Source organism: Antechinus flavipes, chromosome 2, assembly GCF_016432865.1.
Source record: "Antechinus flavipes isolate AdamAnt ecotype Samford, QLD, Australia chromosome 2, AdamAnt_v2, whole genome shotgun sequence".
Lineage (NCBI taxonomy): Eukaryota > Metazoa > Chordata > Mammalia > Dasyuromorphia > Dasyuridae > Antechinus > Antechinus flavipes.
The window spans coordinates 618944740-618958715 of NC_067399.1; the positions used below are offsets into that span (position 1 = coordinate 618944740).

At 33.3% G+C, this 13976-nt stretch overlaps 1 protein-coding gene and 1 non-coding gene across 2 annotated transcripts in view; both read right to left on the reverse strand.

Moving 5' to 3' along the window:
- The window catches only part of WDFY4 (WDFY family member 4), a 370289-nt gene extending 362358 nt beyond the window's left edge, over nt 1-7931 (reverse strand). The window contains exon 1 of the mRNA XM_051981900.1: nt 7804-7931. The gene's annotated coding sequence lies outside the window, so the exon portion shown is untranslated. The remainder of the gene's footprint in view (nt 1-7803) is intronic.
- LOC127552598 (U6 spliceosomal RNA) lies at nt 2901-3006 on the reverse strand. Its single transcript, XR_007951466.1, has one exon. It is a non-coding gene; the product is annotated as a U6 spliceosomal RNA (small nuclear RNA).
- Nucleotides 7932-13976: the final 6045 nt, after the last annotated feature.

Here is a 13976-nt window from a genome sequence, read left to right on the forward strand (position 1 = left end):
TCTTGGAGAAAGAAAGACCTGGATTCAAGGACCACTCTGAAACATCCAGTCTGTGGGACCTTGAGGGAGCCATTTTGCCTCCTGGTGTTTTAAGCAAAACTCTAAGATTCTAAGTTATAGAGAAGGTATAAACTTCTATTAGCAAAGACAGTTTCTTTTTCTGGAAATTCCCTATATTAAAAAAAAGCAGAGTTCCAGCTCCTATTTCTAATCTCTATAGAGTCTACAAAGCATTTTCCTCACAGTACCACCATGGGATAGTTAGGGAAAACAATATTATTACCATTTACAGATGAGGAAACAGGTTTTGAGGAGTTTTGTAGTAACACTTTTTGTTATGTGTAAAAACATTCCATTTGGCCAGCAGGAGATGAGGGAAATTACTTATAAATAGAACATTTATTAAATGAAGATTAAAAAGAAAAGCAGTACTAGAGTCAAAATATCAAAGAGAAAGCAGTAGTTCATAAAATATAGGAAGTAGAACAAGAATGAGTCCTCTCTGTTCTTCCAGATCTAACTGTTATTCAAATCATTTGCCATACAAAATACATCTGCTAGACACATGAGGCAAACCCAAAGTACTGAAAAGTGTGTATGTTCCTCAATAAAATACAGTGCACATTTAGTAAGGGCATATCATATATAGAATACTATGGGAGATATAAATCTTATATTAGTGTTCCTGTTCTAAAGGGGCAAAGGAAAGATAAGGGGATAAGTTATGAAGGGCACTAAAAGACTAAATATATGATTTAAAATGTCATCCTGGAGGTAAGAGTAAGCCACTGGAGTTTAATGAATAAGAGAGTGATATAGTCAAATCTTCCCATTAGAAATATCAATTTGATTACTAAATGGAGGAGAGACTGAGTGGAGCAGGGAGAGATAAGGCAGGCAGACCAATCAGCAGCTTACAGGCAATCAAGGGAATTGGTAGATACTTTGGAGGAGATAAAAGGTAGGAAAGACTAGCTCGGAGAGCATTATTTCAAACCAAGCTTGTAGTAATGAAGTAACTAGAATAGTGAAAGTAAAAACAGAAATAAAATAAAATAATAATGTTGAAAAGCATATCTAAGGGGGATTTTCAGCACATTTTAGCATGTGAAGAAAAGGAAATGTTAAAGATTATTCTTTGAGAAGATGAAGGTTGCACAGAACATGAACTAACTGAAGTTGGAAATGGAAAAGACCAGCAATGATCTCCGTATTCACACCCCATCAGTAACACCCCATCACATCCACATTTTAGATCCTACTATGGTGCCTGATCATCTCCAAGATCAGGACATTTGAAATTCTAACCCTTGACCACAACCTGCCATCTCCAATTTTCACCACTATCCCATAAATTTTTTCTACTGTCAAAATGAGGTCAATAAATTAGTTATAACTTATTAAATTAAATGAATATTTTATTAAGAAACTATGATATATCAAGGGCAACTAAGTCCCTGGAATAATGGACAGCCAGTGAAAATATAAGAATCCAGGGGAGAGAGTATTTTCTTCTAGGAACACCAGGAAACCAGAGTCACTGTACTGCAAAGCAGAGGGGATTAAGACATAAGAAAACTTGTAGAAAGGTAGAAAGGGGATAGGTTATGAAAAGCACCAAAGATAAAAATATATGATTTAATATTTGACCTTGGAAGTAACAGAACACCACTGGAGTTTAATGAGTAGTATAATGACATGATCAAATCTGCCTGTTAGAAACATCAATTCAGTAGCTCAATAGAGGATAAACTTGCTGGAATAGGGAGAGACTCAAGGCAAGCAGACCAACCAGCAAATTACAATAGTACAGGTATGAGATGATAAAACCTGCACCATCGTGTCAGGGGAGAAAAGGGAGAATTACAAAAGGCATTTCTAAAGTGAAATGACTGGGTGTGTTAATTGATTGGATAAGGGAGCTGGGGTGAAAGAGTAAGGAGTAGAGGAGGCTTTTAAAATATTTTCAAAATATTTAAAATATTAAAAGCCTTTATGAAGCCTTTTACAAATATTGTATTCTATCTACTGCTAACTACCTCTAACTGCCTCAATAAAATGATCTTTGACCTAAAGATTCTGTTACCCCAAAGATACATGTTTCAAATAGGTCAATGATCAAAGCCAAAAATATAAAGATTCCATATACACCAAAATATTTTGTGGTAGGAAAAAGTTGAAAACAAAATAGCCATCCATCAATTGTAGAGTGGTTCATAAATAGAATGAAATATTACTATGCTGTATAAAAGAAGAAACATAATGAATAAAAGAAACACAGGCAAGCAGACAAATATTATGATCTAATATAAAGTGAAATGATGACATACAAAACATAATTGATAGAATAAAAACAATGGAAGTGGAAAGAACAACAAAGTAACCTATGAGCCCAAAAGTAAAGTTGATATAAATGTGAAGAATGATAAATATAACAATTCAGGAAAATATAAGACTTATAAGAAGTGATGCAGATGTATAATCTGTATCAAATTGCTTACTCTGTCAAGGAGGAAAGAAGTGAGGAAGGAGGAGTGAAAATTTGGAATTCAAAAGATTTTTTTTAATGTTAAAAATTATCTTTACATTGTAACTGGGGGAAAACAAGATATTATTTTAAAAAGGAAAAAATGGGGGGAAATCAATTTATTTAAGGAAACCTAGAAATATTTTATGTAATCCATATCTGAAGATAAAATAAACATAAAATAAATAAAATAAAATAAAAGTTAAGCAATACATGCATACTGTATAAATGAAAATAATATTAAACAGCAATAAAATTCAGGTCAAATACAATTTTGTTGCTAACTTAATAAAGTTGAAGTATCTATGTTTGCTTGCTTTTTACAAATATTAAATTTTAAAATGCAAAGTCATATGCACTATTAGTTTTTCTAAAAAATATGGAATGCTTCACAAATCTGTGTGTCATCCTATTGCAGGAGTTAATCTTCCTCTGTATAGTTCAATATTATTAAAAACCCTCCAAATGTAGCATAGAGCTTATACTTTTATACTGCTTTAATTAGCTGTTTGGGGGTGATGTTATATATTGTAGAGGATTTAGTTTGTCTAAATTTGTCTACATGTCAAAACAAAAACAATGAACTGGAAGACAAAGGACTGGGTGATCAGGAAGGCAAATGTCACCAAGAGACAAAAAGAGGGTAAAGACTGAAACTCCTTCTTAGATTTGACATAAAGGTCATGAAGGATCAATTTCGATTCAATAAATAATTATTGAGCACTTAGTATGTGCATAGCAGAAGTGTCCTTTGAATATGGATATCCATAGGCATTTTCATTCAACTCTGGAATAAAAAAAAAATTCCATTGTGGTCAGAAATGGAGATTCTGATGAACAAAAAATTTGCCCAGTTAGGAGGAAATTACTCTATGTTATCTAAACTTCCCTTTATAAACATTAGCAATGCCTATATATTCTGCCACACCTTTTGGGTTTTCCAATAATAAAAGAATAGAGAACACTACTGTGTTCTCCTAACCAGGTTCAGTTTTCTTTCTCAGTATGTATAGCAACTTCCATATCGCTGAATGCAAAAGAAACATTTTGACTAATTAGCAATCTAGAGGAAATTTTTGGAAAAAGAATAACATGTTTGCAAAACTAATTTCCAAGCATCTTTAGATTATTTTAGAAACATCATAATGTATTAGGCATATCTTAGTTTGATTATATCATTTCTAAATTTCTCATTTTAGATTTAAACTTATAATTTATCATTATTCAGATGATAATGGTAATGATGATGTTGGTTGTCTGGAGCTATAATTTTATCAGGGTAAAGAACTCTGTGGAAATTCCCTTTGCTGGGGATGCATCTGAGCAATTCACTGAGAGCTTGTAGTATTAAAAGATTTGCCTAGTGCAATAAAAAGTTAAGTGATCTGTCTATAGGCACATCACTAATATGTATGTTATGTACATACATACATACTCCTATATGTGTGTGTATATATATTTATATCTATATTTATTTTTATATATGTGTATATACATATCTAAATAAGGAAATAGATAAATATACATAATTTCTATGTGTATAGATGTGTTTGCATATGTATATATATATATACTACAAGCTGCCTAAAGTTGAAGACCACAGTAAATAACAGATTGAACTCTCAATGGCTGCCTTTTGTGAAGTACATCCTTGTATCTCCCTTCTGCTATATCAGCCACCATGGCAAAATTTTAAAGATAGACAGTTCCTCCATGAAATTATATCTAATTCTGAGCTTTTTTCAAACTATTCCATAGCACAGTATTATCCTACCCAAATTCTTTAACCTGTATGAGTCTTAGTTCTCCCATTTGTAAAATGAATGAGTCAGACTCTAAATCTATGGTTTGATGAAATCTACTTCCCTAAAGTCTAGAGCACCAATTTCAAACTCAAATGGTATATTTGCTTTATGAGACTCATTTATTGGTACTACTACTCTCTAAATCTTAGCTCTTCTACCCAGATTTGATTATACAGTTATACATTCATTTGAAACAAAGAGATTATTAATCCCTGACATAGGAGATATAGATGATTGTTGTCCCTGAACATAGTCAGTTTGCAAAACCAGTGAATCAGTGACTCAGAAAAAAAATGGATATTTCCTGCTGGGTTTGTGAACTATAAACTGAGACTCTTTCCAGCTCAGACCATTAAAGAAAATTTAACAATTTTTTTTATCTGAAATAAAGAAGGTAAAATGAAAGCTTTTTGTAAAAACATATTTTTATTGTCAGACAACTGACCAAAATTCAGAAATCAATATTCAGAAGTAGAAATGCAAAACGTATCATTGCATTTAAATGGATTAGGAAGTATACTGCAATAGCAAGAGCAAGTTAGTACAGATTTAGTACAAATTGTCCCAGATTTTGGGGTCAAGAAAGACCTGAATTCAATTTCTAACAATAATATTACCTAGTTGGTCATTTTACTTAATCTCTGTGAATCTTAGTTTTCTCATCTACTAAATGGGACTACTGTGTCAAGGACCTCTGATTTTATCAGAATAAATATTCCTTCTATCAAATGCAATCATAAAACAATTTAACACTGAGTTTTGAGGAGTTGTCTGAGATCCAGGAAGATTGCAACTTTTTTCCATCATGAAGTTGGTAAGATTCAGAAGAAGAATTTGAACTAAAGTCTTCCCAAATCAAAATTCAGTACTCAACACACTAATAATGTGTTCCTTCTTTATCTGGGAAGTGGAAATAATAAATCCCTCAACATCAAATCATAGCAGAGTTAGAAAGAAAGCACTTTATTAAACTAACTCTCTTTGTGCATGTGAGTGTATTGTTATGTGGATAGTTTCAATGCTGTTTGATAAAGAAAAATGTACATTAGAATTTTATAACAAAATAGGAAAGTGTTTATCAAAATTTTCTTTAAAAATCACACAATTTAAGGGTTGGAAATTATCATGGAAATCAAGCAATCCATTTTATACCTAAACCAGAATCACCTTCCCAATATGTCTGATAAATATCCATTGAAGTGTCTGAAGAGACTCACGTGATATATATACATATATATATATATATATATATATATATATATATATATATATATATATACATACATACCAAAATCCAGAAATCAATATTCAGAAGTAGAAATGCAAAACGTATCATTGCATTTAAATGGATTAGGAAGTATACTGCAATGGCAAGAGCCATTGTATGTATACATATATCAGTAGTATATATATATATATATATATATATATATATATATATATATATATATATCAGTAGATATTATCATTGTGGCTATTTTCATTATTGTGCTTTAAGTCTCCTTTGTAAAATTATGTAATGAGAATAATACTTACACTATTACTACTATACTTATATAATACTTAGGTATTGAGTTAGGTGCCACCTAACTCACAGGATTATTTTGAAGAAAACAGTTTGTAAACTAAAAGGGCAGAGATATTACCTATAATTTTATTGAAATAGGGAGCTATTGAGTGAGGAAACTCTTCTTCATTGCAAGTCAGCACCATTTCTGCAACCTAGAGTCTTACAGTTTACTAGTACATCCAGTTCTTTCTGGTTCTGAAGACAGCTCTCTGTCCCTTATGTCACACTTGCAAACTATTAACTATAAAAATCTCTAAAAATGCCAGATTTTATTATAAATTCTTGTTCTAGGTTGTGGCTTGAACATAGTTCTCTTAGAATTATAATATTTTTAAAGATGGACATGATTAATACAACCTTCTCAACTTACAGATGGGAACAGTGAGGTTCAGAATGGTAAAATAATGTTTTAAAGGTAAATTCAGTATTTCCAAGTCTCTGATCCTTTTGACACTATGTCTATAATCATTCTTAAACCTCCAAGCCAAAGATTACTGATAGGGCAAGGTATTCTATGTTATTTTTCCAATCCTAATTTCTTCATCAAAAATAAAATAAAATGTGGATTTTTTGCAAAGGCAATACTAGAGGGTTATTTTAAAGAAGTTGTTCATTTGATACTTTTTAATATAAATTCAAATTTGAAAGAGAAAGGATATTTGAAATGCTGAAGCAGAATTCAAATTCATGTAGATGAGTCTTCCTGATTTTAAACACAGTGCTCTAAACCTGGCTGCCATAGCCAACATTATGCCAAGAAATTAATATCAAACCACTATTCCTGGCACTGGTGTAAACACAAAGTAGAACACAACTCAATAATTGCCCTCGAGGAATTTATTATCTAGAAGTGAGAAAAAGTAAATCACACACAAAAACAAATTCAAATTCTTGAGAAGGGCAAAGCATTGGGAGAGTCAAAGGAGGAAATGACTGGCTAAATTAGACTCATTAGGTATCAGCTATCAAAGATCAAGGCTTTCAAGGCTACGGGAAAAAAACAGATAATACATAATAAAAAACAATGAAGGCAAAAATACTGTGTAAAGCATGAACAAGGAAGGCTGACCTAAGTGGGGTTAACAGAGGAAGGCAAGCACAGGTTATGATTCAATATGAAGGCTGGAAGGGACCTTTACATATATTGTAGAAACTGCGGGCCAGAATAATTAAGCTCAACCAGGTTGACAATCTACTCAGTGGCAGAACTAGCTTTCTGATTCCCAATTTAGAGCCTTTGCCAATACCACCCTCACCCCATTTGGGAGATTTAAAGCACCTGAGAAGAAGAAATAAGGGGAATCCCAAATAAAACAGAGAACATTGAACTTGGGGATCAACTTGGGAACTTGAGTTCCAATGCTGCCTGTTGTTTGTTACTGCTGTGTCCTTGAACAAGCCCATTTTGCCCTTCTTGGCCACAGTTTACTCATCTATCAAATGGGCAGTTCTAACAATCTGTGAGGGAGAACCCCCTTGGCAATTTTGGGTTTAGGTCTGACCTGCTGCAGGCTGGTGTTACACATAATCTGTCCCGAGCTCTGCAGTCCCCAAAAGAAGTGTACTTGTTCCTTAAATTGGTGGCTGGCTCTAGGGAAGGCTGAAGAAGAGCAGACTGCTATTCTTTAAATTACAACAAAGCACATTATACACAACCTGACCAAAACACATAAAAAACTCCCAGTCCACTTTCAGCCTGGGTTTGTCACTGTAATCTCATGGACCTCTTTTCTCACTTCAATTCTCCTTCACCTCAGCCTTGCCAGGAGCCACTCAATCTGACACACTTCGAGTTTACAGCTTCTTTACCAAGACAGAAGTTAAGGTTTGATCTTAGATTGCCAAGCTTGGACTTGGAGCTCCTGAAGATAGCCCTTGCCTAGATAACCAGAGTGACCTACCTGAGATAGGTTTCCAGAGCCCCCCTCCCTGGGGAGACTCCAGCCGCATCTGAGCCCCAAGAATATGACCTTTACTGGAGGGGTTTGCCCAAAAGGTCACCAGAGCCCCTTCAATCTTCAACAGCTCCCAGTGGCTCTTTCAGCTTCTCTCTGTGAATCATGCAAATAGCCTGTAGGCTTATTTCCTGGAGAAAGCAGAAGTGAGGAAGCTGGGAGAGTTTCATTTTATAATCCAAACTGGTGACAACAGCAGCCTGAGTTACTGCAGAAACAGCCAGGCTATACAGGAAGGTAACTTTTGACTTCCTTTTAACCAAAAGAGAAAATCTATCTGCAGCCCAAAGGATCATTTCCAATGAACATGCACTTTTCATTCAAAACCAGTGCAAAGACTCTGCCTATTTATTTGTATTTTGAAGGGGACTCAGTAGAAAGAGGAGAAAACTCAGGATAAGATCATGGAAACTGAAGGATTTTCACAAAGGAGTCAGCTATTTTTTTTCCTAATACAGTGCTGCATGTGACTTGTAAATACAGGAGAAAGAAATCATTTACCATTAAGCTGGAAATCACACTTAATAATAATAACAGTAGTACCTAGAGTGGTATAGGTAAAGGGGCACCGACCTAGCACTCAAATACTAAGAGAGCTGGAAAGAAGTTCTAAACTAGGCTCTATGCTAAGTGCTTTACATGTATTATTTCATCTGATCTTTCCAACAACTCTGGGGAACAGATTTTGTTTTATAATTATAATATCTCATTTTATAATTCATGCTACTTAGTTTATGCATGTGACCTATCCAGGATTACAGAGCTAGTAAGTGTTTGAAGCTAGATTTGAAATCAAGTTTTGCTTGTTCCAGGATTATCAATCCACTGTGCCATATATCTACCCCAAGTCATGAGTTTATGTCTCAATACTTTATTCATTTCCAGAAAGCAGTTATTTTACCACATGGAAAATAATCTGTGGAATATCAAATATTAAAAAATAAAAGCTGGATAAAAACATGGCCCAATTAAAATACAAAGAAAGGTAAAAGACAGATGCTTCTCTTAAGGAACTTACATGCCAGTGGGGAAGCAAAAAAACAGATCTGTGATGGCAAGATATATATATATATATATATATATGTAGCTATATAGGTATATATATGTGTATATATATATATATATATATGTAGCTATATAGGTATATATATATGTGTATATATATATATATATATAATAAATTAGAAATGATTAATTTTGTTCACTTTTTTTTAGTGTTGTTCAACCCTTCATGACCCCTTTTGAGGTTTTCTTGATAATGACACTAAGATTGGTTTGCCATTTCCTTCTTCAGCTCTTTTTACAGATGAATAAACTGAGGCAAACAAGAGTGAAATGACTTGCCCAAGATCACACAGCTAGGAAGTATCTGAGGCCAGATATGAACTCATGACTGAGTCTTTCTTATTCTATGCTTGGAGCTCTGTGCACTATGGTACCACTTAGCCACTCTCAAATAATTGCTTTTATTTGCATGCTTTTATTTATTTTATTTATTGAATGATAATGATAGTGATAACAATGATGAAGTTTTATCACATAAAAAATTTCTTAAATGATATTAAAATATTATTTGGCCTGGAAAGAATAAAAAAGTATAGTAAGAAAAGAATAAAGACTAAATGGCTTAAGTTTAAGTGAGGAGGTCAAATATAACCAGTGGACAAAAATGACACAAATATTGTAGTCTTTTCAGTCTTCTCTAGGAAAGATGTATTGAGAAGTTATCAGTGAGTAATTTGTGACTGTATATGTGAAGAAACTAATTGATGTCCTGAAGTTAAAACTCAAAAGAACATGTTTAGAGCTATTAACATCCCAGCAGTAGGAATTTTAATAAACACTGTTTGAATAGTATAATGAACAACAAGCAATTTAGAAAGTACATGAAGAAGAACTCATAAATTTAACAAAATGAACAGCCCAAATGTAGCCCAGGGTGTCCATAGAAGAATAAATACTTTCTGTGTAACAAAAGAGGAAAAGGTCTAATAAATGTTCTCAGACTACATGATAAATACTCTAAAAAGGACAAAAATGCTTATTCTATAAACAGATGTCACTTCACAGAGCAAATTAAATATGTCACTGGATTTATCATATGTTACTATCATTGGTTAGCTGCCAGATAGAATTGGACAGGCTCTCAATAGCAATATAAGATTAAGTCCTTGCTTTCCTTGCTACCAGACACTATAAAAACTTCATTCTTAAGAAACCTAGACTTAATTCTTCTTCATTTTAGAAACTGCAAATATAATATGGCAGGCTACAAAAATGTAGCACCTAGGGAGATAGGATCAAGTAACCAGATTTCTACGCCAGAAACTTGGTTTGTTTTCTTTTTAAACAAACTAACAGACAATTCTCCATATTATAAACTCCCTAAATGTCCTTAATAATTCAACAAATAAATTGTAGTATAAGTATAGTATTATTATAGCTAAAATAATCCCCCACATCACCAGACATGTTTTTGATACATGACATTCTTCTGAATATTCATAACATCCAAATTTAGGGGAACTAAATGTTCTTGAAATGGAGAACTAGTGAAAGAAATAAAAACCATAGGAGAACAGCCAGTATTCACCACTGCCATTGTCCTGTTTGCTCATGAAACTGTCCTGAGAATGCCTTTAGTGCACCCATCAGAAGATAAGCTTGCGTCCCAACAATTTCATTCCATTACTTGTACAAAATATTTTTATGGACCTGAGTAATAACTCACTAAATATTAAACATAAATAAACAGTACCAGGACCATTTCTGTGTGAACTTGAAAATAAAAGTCAGAGTAATGTAATAATAGCAGCTTATTTTTACATAGGGCATTAAGGTTTGCAAATACTTTCCATACATTAACTCAATATCTCAACAATCCTGTGAGAAAGATGCTAGTATTATTCTCCATTTTAAGCAGAAAGTCACTGACACTCAAAGAGACTGCCAGTCTCTAAACATTTATTAAGGGCTTACTATGTGCCAGGCACATAGTAAGTGTTAAGGATACCAAAAAAAGAGCAAAAGATTTTCTTTCCTCAAGGAACTTACATTCTAATGGGGGAGACAAAGAGAAAAGTGAAAATAAACTCTACAGAAGATTAAAAGGAGATAAGTAAGAGAGAAAAGGCACTAGAATTTGAGAAGCGTTGAACCAGACTTAAGCCAGAACTTGAAAAAAGGTGAGGAAAATGTATAAAGCCCAGAAATTAAGTGCCTTGCTCCAAAACAGCTAAGAGGATTGTATCATTTTCCTTAACAAGGAAATATCTGAAGCCAGACTAGAATGAAAGTCTTTCTAATTCTGAAGATCAATAATCTTGTTGTTGTTATTTTTGTTGGTGGCGGAAGGGATGCTACAATCAGGGTTAAATGACTTATCCAGAGTCACCCAGCTAGTAAATGTCTTAGGTCAAATCTGAACTTAGATCCTCCTAGGGAGACAGGATCAAGTAACCAGATTTCTACACCAGAAACTTGGTTTTCTTTTTAAACAAACTAACACAATTCTCCATATTATAAATTTTTCCACCACCACCACTTTATCACTGTTATTTAGCAGCTCATCCAAGTTCGACAATCTTACAACTCCATCCTCTGAAATTTTGAATAAGAATAATAGCTGAATGTATATAACACTTTTAGTTTTACAAAGTGCTCCAAAAATATTTTCTCATTTAGTCATCATAATCTGAGAGCATGGAGAGAGGAAGAAAAAATTGGAACTTATCAAGTGTTATTAAAATGCATGTTGAAATGAGATGATTCAGGCAAGTTCCAATGATCTTGTGATGAAGAAAGTCATCTGCACCCAGAGAGAGGACTGTGGGAACTGAGTGTGGATCACAACATAGCATTTTCATTTTCTTTTTGTTGTTATTTGCTTGCATTTTATTTTCCTTCTCATTTTTTCTTTTTTGATCTGGTTTTTCTTGTGCAGCAAGATAACTGTATAAATATGTATGCATATATTGGATTTAACATATTTTTTTTACCATGTTTAACATATTGGATTACTTGCCATCGAGGGAAGGAGTAGGGAGAAGGGGAGGAAAACACAAGGTTTTACAAGGGTCACTGTTGAAAAATTACCCATGCATATGTTTTGAAAATAAAAAGCTTTAATAAAAAAAATAAAATGCATGTTGAAAATTACTTTTACATGTAACTGGAAAACAATAAAATATTATTGGGGAGAAATTTAAATAAATATTTATTGAATGAATGAATGAATAATGGCTGGAAAGCTGAGCTAGACAATGTTCCTTGAAGAATGATAGGATCAAATTATTGTTGGTTCAAGCCTGGTAGTGGTCATGGGGGGGAAGAGGATGTTCTTGCTCCTAACTTTTATCCTGACCATAAAGAAGAGTAAATAGAAGGCCCATAAATGAACAAACTCATTGTGGATAGTAACTGGAGATATCATTTCATAACAACTCTGCTGAAGCTCTGGAAATACAGAAGTAATCAATGAAAAAAATTTTATTCAAAAGTTTATATTTAATGGGAGAGATGACAAAGACATGTATGAAGACACAATAAATATAAAAAGTATAAAACAAATTAAGACAAACTAATTTAATGCTAAGTAGTATGATAGAAGACAGTACTTGAAATTGAGAGGATAAGAAAAGAGTTCATGTGGCTGTAGCTGCATCTGAGAAAGAAGGGATTCTTCAAAACCCAGAAATGAGGAGGGAAGTTCATATCTGAAATAGTAAATGACTAGTTCAAAGTATCAAAGATAGGAAATGGAGTATATATTGTATGTATCTCCCCATTAAACTAGGATTTCTTGGAGAATAGGAGTTAGCTTTTGCTTTTCTTTGTATCCCCAAAGCTTAACATAGTGTCTGATATGTAGTAGGTGCTTAATAAATATCGAATAAATAATTAATCAGCAAACTGATTAATGATCTGAGAACAAGGGTTTAACTAGATTATAGAGAGGAAGAGTAATGTGCAATAAAACTGGAAAAATAGACTTGGTCAAGTTTGTGAAGGGCTTTACAAACCAAACAGATGAGTATGAATGTCAAATATCTTGAAAACTTCATGTTTACAAATAAGTCTCCACTTTCCCATCAACCTTTGTTAGTTCAATGTTGTGTCACTATAACTTTAATGAAATTGTTTTCTCAAAAGTTATGAATGAGTTTTTAACTGTTAATTCAACAGCTTTTTTTTTCTCCTTGATCTCTCATTTGACTCTTTTGACCATAATAAATTCCTTTTGGATAATTTCTCTCTATTTTATTTGTTGTTGTTGAAAAGTGGAAGAATATTTTAGTAGACAAATAACATGTTAGCATGATTTTTTAAAATTAGTTTTAACCTCCTTTGACCCCTCTAAAAGTCTCAAGATTTTTATGGATTCTTCTCCTCTGCAATCATTTCTTCTCTGAGTCCTCTGCTAGATCACTTTCTAAATCCTTTAGGGTGTTAAAGGCTTACTGAAGCCGGCTCAAATAGACTTGTGAAAGCCATTTTTTTACATATTTACATTTCAGAAAGAGTAAGCTGTAAACCAAGGCTTGATTTATTGTTTTGTTAATTGTCTAGACTTAACAAAGAGGTGGAGAAAATGTTACTTATGCAAATTAAACTTAAAAGTGTTAATGTATACTTTTTTTTTTTTTTTCAGAGAGTTAGTTGTTAAATATCTATCAGGTCACCTTTGGTGTTCTCACAAAGCTTTCTCCTTGGCTCTCTTTTTCTCTACCTCATCCCTACAGCTTCAACTTCAGGCTTCAGCCCCTGTTTTTTTCGATTCCAGATGCTCATCTCCAACTCCATAAGGAGACTTTCCATTTGGATATCCCAGTCAATTTGCCACAGAAGGAATACTTTTTTTTAATGATACTCTTAATCTCACTCCTGTCTTTGCTTCTCTCATACTCAGTCAGAACTTTGTGTCTCCCTCTATAATATTTTTTGCATCTCTTCTGTTTCCACAGCCCCTCTTCCACAGCACCTTTCAGCACTATCCACCCATGTGAAAACAACAAGGAAGCCAACCAACAAAAGCAAAAGAGGAAGATTAAGTAGAAATTAAGTAGAAAGAAGTTTTCTATTGTGTGCTTGGAAGATTGGAATTAACTGAAAGATCACTA